Genomic DNA, 12,403 nt, shown 5'->3' with positions numbered 1-12,403 from the left:
TGTACAGGGGCACAGAATTGCAAGCCACTCTAATGCAGGCTCTATTAGAAGAATTAAAACCCATCACTGTGCACATCTCTTCTGATATGGAAATCTCCACCAGACTGTCCATGTTATCTTTGTCTGCCATGCTGAAGTGTGAACTCTAATATTTACTTCCATATTGTGTTGGGGGCATTTCTCTTGGATGCCAAACATATTCTGGAACCAAGCAGAAGCACCATTTAGGGAAAAAAATAAAATAAACGTATTTTACATTTTCCTTGTAACATTTTTTTTTTTAACATTTTCATTGTAACACAAAAAGACAGAAGGCCACCATGTAGCCAACTTCATCCTACACTAATAACAGAGCAGTGCAGGCTACCAATAGCTGACACAGTACTAGAAACTGCTCTTTGCAATTATTCCAAGTTGTTGTCAAGCTGTTCTTCAGTCCTTGAGGCATTCTCTTTGACAAAGCCCAGAGGATCCAGTTTGAAATTCTCGCCTGGGGAAGTTAATAACAAAAACTCTCCCTACGGGAACATGAATACAAAGACAGTTTTCCACTGTTATCTAGGAAACAAATTAGAATAACATCTGAATATGTGAACTGCATATGGAATAAGGAAAAATATCCTATTAATAAACTGACACTCGACAGATGGCTCAGGGCCCATATTTTAATATCCCAGGAGTAGATAATACTAATTATTAAAAAGGATTCATCAAAAAAATTAAGGAAGCTTCAAAAAATATATTTTCAATATTCTCACGTTAAGGAACAATTCTTAGAAAAAGAACAAACTTAGCAGAACACTCAGTAAAAACTTTCTGCATCAATTCCCATACTTGCTCGCTTTTCCCTTCTTCTCAGGCTTAGACTCTTAAGTTCACTGTGTGCCAGCTAGTTCACCTTAATTCTAAACCTATAAGGCAAACAAGGGGTAACTTCACCATACTTAAGATGCGACATTTGCAATTAAGTTAGATTACCCTTCTTCAGTGATGAAAAACAGATGGAAAAGATTAACTGAAGCAACAGAACACAACTGCAGCTTAATTACATCTACCACTGGTCTGTACATGTTCAGCATTTCCATTCCTGGATGCACGAACAACATATTTCCTACAACTTAAATACGTTGGTACTGAATGTATCAATTATTTGCTTTATCCTTTCTAATGCATGTAATCAACTAATGGCATATCTTAAATAAGGACCAAGTACCAGTTCTTGGCACCTAAGAAGTAGCCTGATTTTTCAGACCCACTAAGGACATTCATTTCCTGCTCACAGCCTTTACAATAATGCAGTACAACTGCCTACGTTAAGTCTGGCTGTTAGATAACTAAGGGTTCATTTTTGGCAGACTGAATGGTGGCTTACAGAGTAAGGAAATGGAGACTAAATTTAAGAGCAATTCTTGGGGACTGTCAGAATACCTCCCTAAATGATAGCCATGTTTGTCATTGAAAATACAAAAACTGCATGTGTGACCATTTAATCTGTTTGCAACATGGATTGATTCTGGTCTCCAGATCAGAAGATCTCTAACCTGCACGGATTCTCTGACCTTCCATATATTCCTACACTATTCCACCTTCCTACACTATTTAAAAATGTGTATAAATTCAGTGTTTTGTTTCCAGCATACAGGTATGTATCTTTAAGCTTTCTAAGCAAAGATCCTACATCTAAATGATTTACGATACCACATCACTCCACTGGAAAGTACTGAAATGATAATTGAAGATATTTGATTAGATTATGTATTCAAACAACAGCAATTTACAGTACAGAACAAAACTGTTGGGGAATCTTTCCTGTTCCCTCCAATAGGAAGAACAGCTAGAAACAGAAGCCTTTCATTTACAACCAGCTGATTTTATGCAAGCCACAGGCAAAAAGGCTGCAGATTCATTAGTGTAAGGCAGAGTGACCATAGCACAGAGTACAGCCAACAAGATGTAGGTGGGTGAGCAGTGGAAATTTCACAAGAAAATTTCCAGATTTGTATGAAAAGGAATTCACGTTTATCTTGCCTTATCTGCACTTTTTCCACCCCACACAATTAGCTAGGGTAGAAAACAGAAGGAGATAAAGTAGCAGTTATTGCTGCTGGCACTGCTTGCTGGTTGGTAGTGGCAGTCACTTCCTCACACTTCTCAACCTTCTGTCTGCAAGAACTGTAACAGGAGCAGTTGCATGAGTAGAGTAAGAAGCAGAGATCAACTGCTTGGGAGCTGCACGTTCCCCTCCTTCCAGGGCAGGCAAAAAAAGTGAAGGGATTTCTGGCAGTCTGCTCCTTCAAGCAGCTGAACGCTTCTGCGGGTGCATAAAGCTAACTGAGGATTCCACAAGTATGCTGATGTATCTACAAAGGTCTTCAATAAAAGTGCATGGCACCTGACAGACACATTTTAGAAAATCAAACAATCCATTTAAGATGCACCAATAAAATCCAGTCAGCATCTTAACATTTCACCTTCTTCCTAATAGATGCTTTTGTTAATAAGAGAATTCAGTGAACGTTTTCTTCCCTTCCAAGACCAATGATTATGAATCCAGTATCGAAAGCTGCCTGTTAAGTTAGGATAATTACAGACGCCAGTCATGTGTTCCAGCAGAGTCTGATGAAATGCTTTATAAAAGTCATTAGTGGATCCATCTGGTCTGAGGGCCATGCCAGATGGTAAGCTCTTAGTACCACCGCAATTGTTGTTGCAATAATATTCTGCTCCAAGAACATAGCATTCAAGGTGCAGCCTCACCAGAGCAGAGCACAGGCAAATGATTGCTTCTCTACTCCTGCTGGCTGTACTCCCTCTTGTACAAGCCTTCTTGACCACCTGGGCACACTGCTGGCTCACGTTCACAAGACTGCTGATCAACACCACCAGATCCATTTTCCCCACACGGTCTTCCTGCCACTCTGCCCCAAGCCTGACTAGGAAGAACAAAAAAGAAGACGAGGGAATTGAATGTGATCAAGGAAGAGCAGGCCCAGGGTGTATCTGATAGTTTTCCAGCACATCAAAGGTAGCTGTAGAGAAGTTGTCACAAAAAAAATATGGTAAAAGGACAAAAGGCAAGAGGCACAAGTTGCTTCACGAGAAATTCTGTCTGGATATATGAAAAAGGCTCTTCACTGTGGGAAGAAGTCCTTGGCTTGACAGGACCCTAGGTAACCTGATCTACGGCTGTGCTCTCAGGAGAAAGTTGGACTGGATAATTTCTGGAAGCCCCTTCCAAACTAGACTTTTCTATAATCCTAAATACCGAAATATATCAAGAAAGCCTAAGGTAATCAAAGTAAAAATAGATTTTGGCTCTGAGAACTTTACTTGCATTAGTAAATTGATACTTGACACTGCCAAAAGAAATTGGGCCCTGCTATCTTTAATACATACATATGTAATTGATAGGCTGAGATTACTGAGAACCTGAAATGGATGTTTCAAACAAAAGACAGACATCTGAAGTTCACTATCCTTAATTTATTATTACAAACCTCATCAGATTGTCCAAACACTCTTTCACTGAAGCACCCAAAGGCTGGGCATTTGTCTTTATTGTTGTGACTGTATAATCTTTCATTGTATTTACTATTTATGAACTGAATCTTTTCTATAAACATAATATTAACTAGTCTTAGATTAACACCAATCAACCAAATGCATTTTCCATACAAACTACATTTACTTCCTGGAATGGCCAACCTAACATCCAAAAATTGCTCTTAGAAAGATGCTGAGTCTTGTCACCCATCTCTCGACAATGCAAACCATTCTCACTGCTACGGCTTCATTGCACATTAAAGAAGGCTGAAAAGTTGATGGTATTCTAAAGAACCTCTAGCTAGTTAGACCCTTGTAAACCATTCTCTACTACAAACCCACCCTGTTTTATGTCCGGAATAACTTTAATGTTCAGACAAACCTTTAAAGAGCCTGGCAGTTTTATGTTAACACAATGCTACATAGTGAAGATTTGGTGAGAAATGTGTGGTAAATTTAAAATCAAATTCCACAGCTAAACTAATATGATTTGTATATGATTAATTACTTCTGGAAAGAAATGAAGGAACTGATACTTTCTGGTTTGAAATCTGCTACAAAACCTGCAGCTGACAAGAACAGAGAACACAGTGGGTTTATCCTGAGCATTTAGGTCAAAGTTGTTCGGAGGTACCGAGGGCACTGCCTGCGCTATGCTTGAATAACAGACACATAAATAACACAGCCATTTTTCATAAGACTTTTTCTCTGTAACAAAAACATCTCTGAAGAAATAAAGAAAAATCAAAATGCTCCAAGAAGCTCCAAGCCTGTCCTGAAATAGGCCATTACGTGCCACTAGGTATTTTCTTCTTGGTTGCCTCCTTCTGCTCTGCACTGCTAGCTCTCAGTGCAGAATGAAGTGACACGTTCAAGATCCTGACAGGCCAGCAGGCATGTCTGAAGACCAGGGATCTTTTCAGCTTCATTTTTCTGCTCATATAGTGCAAAGGATGGAGCTGTTTTCACATGTCAGCAAAGGAAACAAATGGTCTTTCTCATTTCATAGAAAAAAAAAAAAAAAGGAACTTTTCAGTTGCAGAGTCAAAAGGCAAGGCTGTAACTCGCTGTACAGACAGATCAGTATTACCAGAAAAATAAGATGAGGTGCGGCCTGACCTCTAATTCTGAATAGAACATAATCGAAATCAATTCTCTTTAAAAAGAGGAATGGAATACCAGCAGTTAAGTAGAAGAGAACGTGGTGATCTGCAGGAAGGAAGAGGGAGCCTGGAGAAAAGAAGCAGGAGGAGGGAAGAACAAAACAACCTGGTACAATTTGATTACTTTTTACACATGAATGTCTAGCTGTAATAATACCTTTGAAATATACAAAATATTGCCACTCACTTATAGCATACAGCTGAGGTTAAGAACACATTTGATGTGAAAAAATGTGTGTTCATAGAAACACCACCAAGTAATATTCATTTCAGAGCACTCGGCAAATAATTTGTTTTTTATGTCTAAGTTCTTAACTGCTATGCTTGCTTTCCCCTTTCATGTTCAGTGTGTGGGAAGAAGAGTGATGCAGTTAGCTGTTCTGGAATTAATTCATCCTTCTGCACTGCCTTCCTGCCTCAGTCATGTCATTGCAGGCTAACTTTCCTAACAGCAGCTTCTGAATCTGGGGGCCTGCCTCAGACAGCAACCATCTGGTTGTCAGAGGAAGCAAACACCTACGGTTCTGAACGAAGCTGATGCAGACTGAAAATCACCATGTTAGCATTCAGAAATGGTCCTGGCCACCAACAGAGCCTAAGATTAATCCTTTATAGAGTGGACATGCAGTTCAGTTGGTGTTGGTAAAGGTCTCTGGAGCATACACGTTATGCTAAGCCCATCAAAAGAGACCTGCAAACACAAGGGGCATTTGACAGGATTTTATTTTTGTTTTTCTAGAAATAATGTGGGATATAATAGTGGCAGCAGCTTGCAAAGTTAGAGACATTCCTGCCATACTGAATTATTCCATTTTGTTCTTGAGGAATTACTGCTAACGGTTCTCTGTGTCATTGGTTATATTCAAGCCTACAGTGTTATTCCTTCACACTCCAGTCTGTTTGGCAGCTCAGTGCTTATTAGAAGTCTTGACAGATCAGGCCCATAAAGTGGCAAAAGTCACATCACAGAAAGTGCAATCTGCAGTTGTAGCACAGAGTTGCAGTGGGTTCACAGAGTCAGGCTAGATAAAAAGATCAAGTAATCAGGCTTTGATCAAGTGATTAGAATTCCTTCCAACAAGAGAAGGGAAAAGAAACATGAAAAAAACTATTAGAAAACTCTAAAATGTCATTTTATGATACTTAAATGTTCTGCACTTTAATTGAGGCCAGCTGTGATTCACAGTCCCGTGCATGTGTACAGGCAATAAGATTTGGCAGATCTAATAAGAGGGAATGGTACTGCAGCACAGTACTACAGCACACATAGCTGCAAAAGCACAAAGCTGATGTGGTTATCTGGCAACCTATTTTTACCTAACACATATATTTTACATATACATAATCTCAGATACTTTGCAGCTCCAAGCTTCTGCCAACAGAATGAAGCCTTATGAGGTTGTACACAAAGCACATTCAAGGACATTGAAAGGTAAACTATTGTTAATTTCCTCATTAGTTGTGCTTTTTTGTACAAGTGATCTGGGAAATATATGCATTATTTCCTAGTAGCTGCATGAGGTCAAAAACATGGTGTTGTACAACTTCAGCTTCCACATGCATGCAGTTTCCATTTTCAGTGCTATTATAGTTGCATTCCTACTGATCATTGCAGCATTCTGCAAATATCTGAAAACAACTACCCCAATGACATCAATATAAAAGTACTGGAATTTTTCATATACAAAATATTACAACTTCTGTTCAGGAAAACACCAGAAAGAGAAGGTCTTGGCCCATGCTGAAAGAAGTAGAGATGCTGCTAGACAATCATGAGCTGGATATCATTGCACAGGTGTGTGCAGTTCAGAACAGCTACATACCTTTTACCTGTCTGAAATGAAACTATTGTATGGGGGTCCTTTTGTTTGTTTTACCTATTCAATGTTTATTATAGTTAAATGGACAGTGGAAAATGTTTTGAACGAACAGTAAAACACTGCAAAGAAATGCAGTCTGTGGTGTTGAAATAAAAGCACCAACAAAAAACATCAGGTTAATTCAATGATCGATATGTGGCACAGTAGCTACGTGCTGTTCTAAGTTTACTATTGCTCAACAGAAACCAGCAAAAACTTCACATCTGGTATAAATAATTCTAGGTCATTCTGAACAATCTGACTGCACACACAATTTATACATCTGATAAAAGCTGTAAGTTAAGTTATCGTGGCCACTGTCACATACTGTAGCCTCCATTATTTTCTGTGTTCACCCTGTTTCAGTTTGACTGTTGAAACACTGATTCAAAGCACAGACAAAACAGATGACAGCAACTGTGCTGTGCTGCTAGCAATCAAATTGCCTATTTTTCTGATTTCATCACAGTCTGGAGCTGAAATGACTAAAAATGGACTGAATGTTAGCTGAGCATTTTCTCCCAAATGTACAGATGCAATCAAAATTCAGGCAAAGATTAAGCCAGTCAGCTCTAAAACTGGTGGTCACAATGAACAGTAAATATCTGTGCACTAATTAATTGCCCACAGCATGATGATGTCAATCAAGCTGCATTATGGTTGCTGCAGATGGATCCTATGCTTGACAGCACAGCTGAAGGTATTCTTTCCTGAGGCTGATTCAGTAATTAACTGCTTTGGGATTTCCTGGATCTACTCTTCGTTCTGCATAGTTACCAGTCATCAGGGAATACAGCTAGAACTATGTAGATCACTCTACACGCAATCCACGTCAAAATATTTGATGGGAAAGAGAAGAGAGGATATCTGAAGAAAATCTTGGAAACAAGGCACACAATAGATACAGTTAATGAAAAGAAAGATAAAGGAGATACAATGTGAACAAAACATTGGAAAAGACACAAAAAGAACAGCCAAGGAGAAGTGGGAGGTATCGCAGAAACAAGATGAAATCCCATTATTCATAATGTTTCAGGATCATTCTGACTTTTTTAGTTTAACAGATTCCATATCATCTTGTTGAAAGATGAGATTTATCTTGGGTGAATTCACATCTATGACAAGTTGTAGGATCTGAGAAAACTCATAGAGTCTTGTTACAAAGTTCACACTGGGATAATATATTTTTTGCATAGGTTTGCCTCCAACTTCTTCATTCTTCTCATGATAAACCTTAAGCACTTTAATGGAATGAAACAAGGAAGAGTAAGAGGTTGCTTCAATAATATGTCAGATGAACACGCACCAAGCTGCATGTCATTGGCCAGAAGCAGATGATGGCTTTTCTATGCACAGTGAAGCCTACAAAAGATGCTTACAAAAATGACAAAATCTAAACGTTCCTGGAGTAAAACATTGTTTCTTAAGGTATTCTAGACTATGTGGGACATTCAAGAAGGCTTTGGACCCCTGCTGTTTTGCACTATTCAGTTGAAAGCTCATGCTATCTTACTTTTCAAAGAAATTACCCTTCCCTGTATTTCAGAGGTTGTCAAATAAATGGGAATACAAATCCAGTATGACCGTATAGAACTGCTGTTCCCTGTTGGGTGTGCTGGAATAAGTTATAACAAAAATCACATACTGTAGAGTAGGAAATAATACAAGAATGGTGGTATAATAGGTAGCCAAAGGTTATCTATAGGAAAAACTCACCAATTCTGAGGCCTTCAGTCTAAGTGGAAAATGCTGAGGCTAGTCACCCAAACTCCACAAAGGAACAATCTCCAACAGAGAAGCTGCTGTTGTGGTGGTCAGCCCTTAAATGAAGTCTAGGAGAGGCGGAGTCAGGCTCCACCCCTTCTGGGAGCACAGCTGAATTACCTTCACCTGTGCTCCCACAGCAGACCCGACACTTGCCTCAGCTGGTTAATCAGAGGCTGTGATTACCAGTTTCCTATACACATACTGAAACAGAAAACATATCAGAGTATCCACATTTCATATTAAATTAGGTCCATCATCTGCATTTCTGGTTACAGTGCATCAGTCACAAGGCCACAAATATCAGTTTTATGAGCCCTTTTGCTGGGCTCCTGAAATTCTCTCTCACCAGCAAACTATGTACCATACAAATATAAAATTTATTCCTAAAAACTTGAAGCCTGCCTTTAAAATACACATTTTAATTTTCCGTTGTTCTAGCAACATTTTTAAAGTTTCTATAAATTGTCTATGAAAAAAATATTTTTGAAGAAGTGCACTTACTAAAATAAACGTGACATTTATTAGCTTGTTCTATGTTGTCTGAAACATCTTGAAGATTGTAAGTACCAAGTGACTATTTTGTATGAGATTACAGAAAGATTCTGCACCTAAATTACCAACTAGCACAAGATGCATCTAGAATATATCTAGAAGTGCATGCACATGCTAAGCTTCTTACATAACTGAATTTATCTGTTGCCACAGAATCACTTGAGTTGGAAGGGATCTTTAAAGGCCATCTAGTCCATCTTACCTAAAGCTATCCTCCCTGAGTGTGAAGCCATTTCCCATTGTTCTATCACCACAGCCCCCGCTAACGAGTCTGTCCCCTACTTTCCTGTAGCTCCCCTTTAGGTACTGGAAGGCTGCTAACAGCCTCACAGCCTTCTCTTCTCCAGGCTGAAGAGACCCAGCTCACATCCACATCAGTTTAGTATCACAGAACTGATTCCATATGCTTAGTTTCTTGGGGTTTTTTTTGTTGTTTTTTTTTTTTCCCCCACAGGATCTCCAGTATCTAAGATGCACCTTACTAACTATCTCATATAGTTCAGTGCCCACTTTCCTATTATCAAGAGGAGATCTTCAGATTTCTCGGGAAAGGTAGCTCATTTTGAAGCATTAAGCTGAATAAAAATTTTCGTTAATGAAAAGAAATCAAGTGACAGAATTATAGTGGAATTCTGGCTCGTTGCACTGCCTGTATTTATTTAAAATGTTTCTGAAACTCAGCTGCTCAAACTGAAGTTATCCAAGGCTACTCATTCAAGATTGCATCACTTGTGAAAATACACCCATATACAGCCAACTCACATGTCTTAGAAAATCACCATCAAAGCATATCTATTTGCCATTGGAATCCTCTCCTGTTCCTAGGCCTCAGGACATCAGCAGCCATAGCTCATTCTCTCTCCAGGTGTTACACAGGATACAAGAACTGAGAACAGCAGGAAAGAAGGTGAAAATATCCAGTTTGATTTTGACTGAAGTAGCAAGAGAAATGTCTAGGACTACCAAGATTCATTTATTCTCAGGACTAGGCAGTGGACTCAAAATTCCTCCAACCACACATTACTGCCACCAACTAGATGGAAGTTTATTTGCAGAGGGTTTATCTCACCTCCTTCTAGCTGTTATTCATTTAAAGGCACTGTGAAGGTTAAAGGGATGTAAAAGCTTCGATAGAAGATAACAAAACATATGTACAGTGAGATTAGTGTCTCCCTCTTCACAATAAGAAAGGAATCACCCTTTCTTCCTAAGAGCAGTTCACACAGTGTATTTCCACCACAAAGAACAGAGGAAACCAAATGTATGTGTGAAAGGAAACCTGAAGTTACTTCTTCACAATCTGCAGGTAAATGCTGACTATGTCTAAGCCATGGAATCTGTGGCTTCTGTCAGTTTGAGAACTGTAACTTGGAACTATTTCAACAGGCAGTCATTTCTTTTCAACTCTTAAAATTTTCCCGTGTTATTACTGAATGTTTTATCTAAGTCGTTTACTACCATGTTATGTAAGCACTTTCCTTGTGAAAAAAAAACATGGCCTTATGAGTTACTCAGTACTACAAGTTCACCTGAGTGGCCCATACAAAAGCAGACTGCCTGAGGAGCTGGGAAGTCCATTAGAAAAAGTAGTATCTCAATCAGTCCAGTCTAACCAAGTAAAAAAGAAAACAGCTTGAAATGTAGATGTTAATACTAATTACAAAAGCCAAAGTAATTTTTTTTCTTTGCTTTTGCCTCTTGGAATTTCACAGATGACTGTACAAGCTCTAAAAATGTGCCCTTCAGATTAACATGGGCATGAGCAGTGCTTTCACATGACAAACTGGAGTTCATCAGGCTGAGAAAATCAAACCTGTGGTACCAAATCTTATTCTTGAGATTAAAATTCCAAAAAACAGGAGTTATTACTAACACACTGTTTTAATGAAATTTAGGAAGAATACATGTACTCTTTTCAGTGTAAGCACTAATGGAAAGCATATTCTTGGAAAGCACATTGTTGGAATGCAATTTCTTATCTTCAGCAGGGTCTGTTGTGATCGGACAAGGGGAAATGGCTTCAATCTGAAAGAGGAGATTTAGATTGGATTAAATGTATTTTTTTTTTTTTACAATAAGGGTAGTGAAGCTCTGGCACAGGTTGCTCAGAGGGGTGGTAGATGCCCCATCCTTGGAGACATTCAGTGTCAGGCTGGAACAGGCTCTGATCAAACTGATCAAGCTGTAGGTGTACCTGTTCACTGCAGGGAAGTTGGACTAGATGGCCTTCAAAGGTCCCTTCCAACTCAAATGATTCTGTTACATGAAAACTATATATATGTGCATAATCATAAAAAGTATACTAATTTAAACCACAGTACAGTAAATTTCTAAGAAAGCCCACAGTGCGTATCCTGATGTGGTTGGTGTATCAGATACCCCTTTGTTCTGCCACCATGATTCAGCAACAGAAGCTACTTCTGCCAAATGCCTCTATCCTGCAATTATTATTAGTATCAGTAAAATTATTAGTATAAGAAAAAGCAACAGTTATCTCAGATAAGAAAGTTTAAAGAGGCTCAGACTCAGTCTACCCTAGTGACAGTTAAAATTCGATAAAGCTTTGATGATTTCTAAGTGCCATACATTACAGGAAATAGGACTCTTTTCCTTTCTTTTAGAAATAAGCACAAAGCATTAAACAATTTGACAATTTCTTTTAAATGATTCCTCTTCTGACTTTAGTCCTGCATAGTGAGACTAGCACAATCAATAACAATTATATAAATGAAGACTGTATATTATGTGCATGCTAACAGTGCCAATAAGCAATGGCCATTTTGAGCTGTAAGAAGCAGCAGTAAACAAAAGCCTGAACACTAACCCAGATGATCTGCGTACAAATATAATCATTTCACAGATCTTACCTTACTACAAGTTTATCCTCACTAAAGCCTCCGAAGAATAATTTCTGCAATGCTAAAAGAGTCAAAAGAGACTTAAACAATGCCTATGAAAAATAATCCTCAGGATGAAATTCCTTCTCACAGCTGCCTCTAGAAGGAGATCTGTGGGACTTACAACTTCAGTGTTTCAATAAGCTGGAGGAAGGTAAAACATGATCCTCTCCCCTCTGACCACAAAGCTGAAGGCTGAACAATATTCTTAACCTGATTATTCCACACTGCAGTTTACCTCTTTACTCACTAGACCAATTCAGTCTTTTTCAACACTTACAAAATAAACACATAAATTATTCCACAGTCTTTGCAACTGCCAATGCTTATGTACCAAACTAAAGTTAAAAAAAATGGAAGAACAAGCGTTAGCAGTGAACTCTTATTCAATAGGATATTGCACGTGATATGATGCCTCTCTGACAGTCTCATTAAAATTGAGAGTTTTTCTTAAGAGAAAAAAGATTACAGTGCCATTTTATGCCATGTGCAATTAAGACACCTGAAGTGCACAGACCAGCCCTGCACAAAAGAGATTATAAGAGATTGTAAAGGAGAAATCAATGCAATATTGGATCTGCAGTAGTCAAAGGGATCACTCTGAGCAAATTAGAAAACTTCC

General features: G+C 38.6%; 1 protein-coding gene across 7 annotated transcripts in view; it reads right to left on the bottom strand.

Moving 5' to 3' along the window:
- The window catches only part of EML6 (EMAP like 6), a 101,757-nt gene that overhangs the window by 75,553 nt on the left and 13,801 nt on the right, over positions 1-12,403 (bottom strand). The window lies entirely within an intron of this gene.

This window comes from Coturnix japonica, chromosome 3, assembly GCF_054131305.1.
Source record: "Coturnix japonica strain WE chromosome 3, WE-NBRP24, whole genome shotgun sequence".
NCBI lineage: Eukaryota > Metazoa > Chordata > Aves > Galliformes > Phasianidae > Coturnix > Coturnix japonica.
The sequence above is the reverse complement of the archived record's forward strand: the minus strand, read 5'-3'. Positions and strand labels throughout refer to the sequence as shown.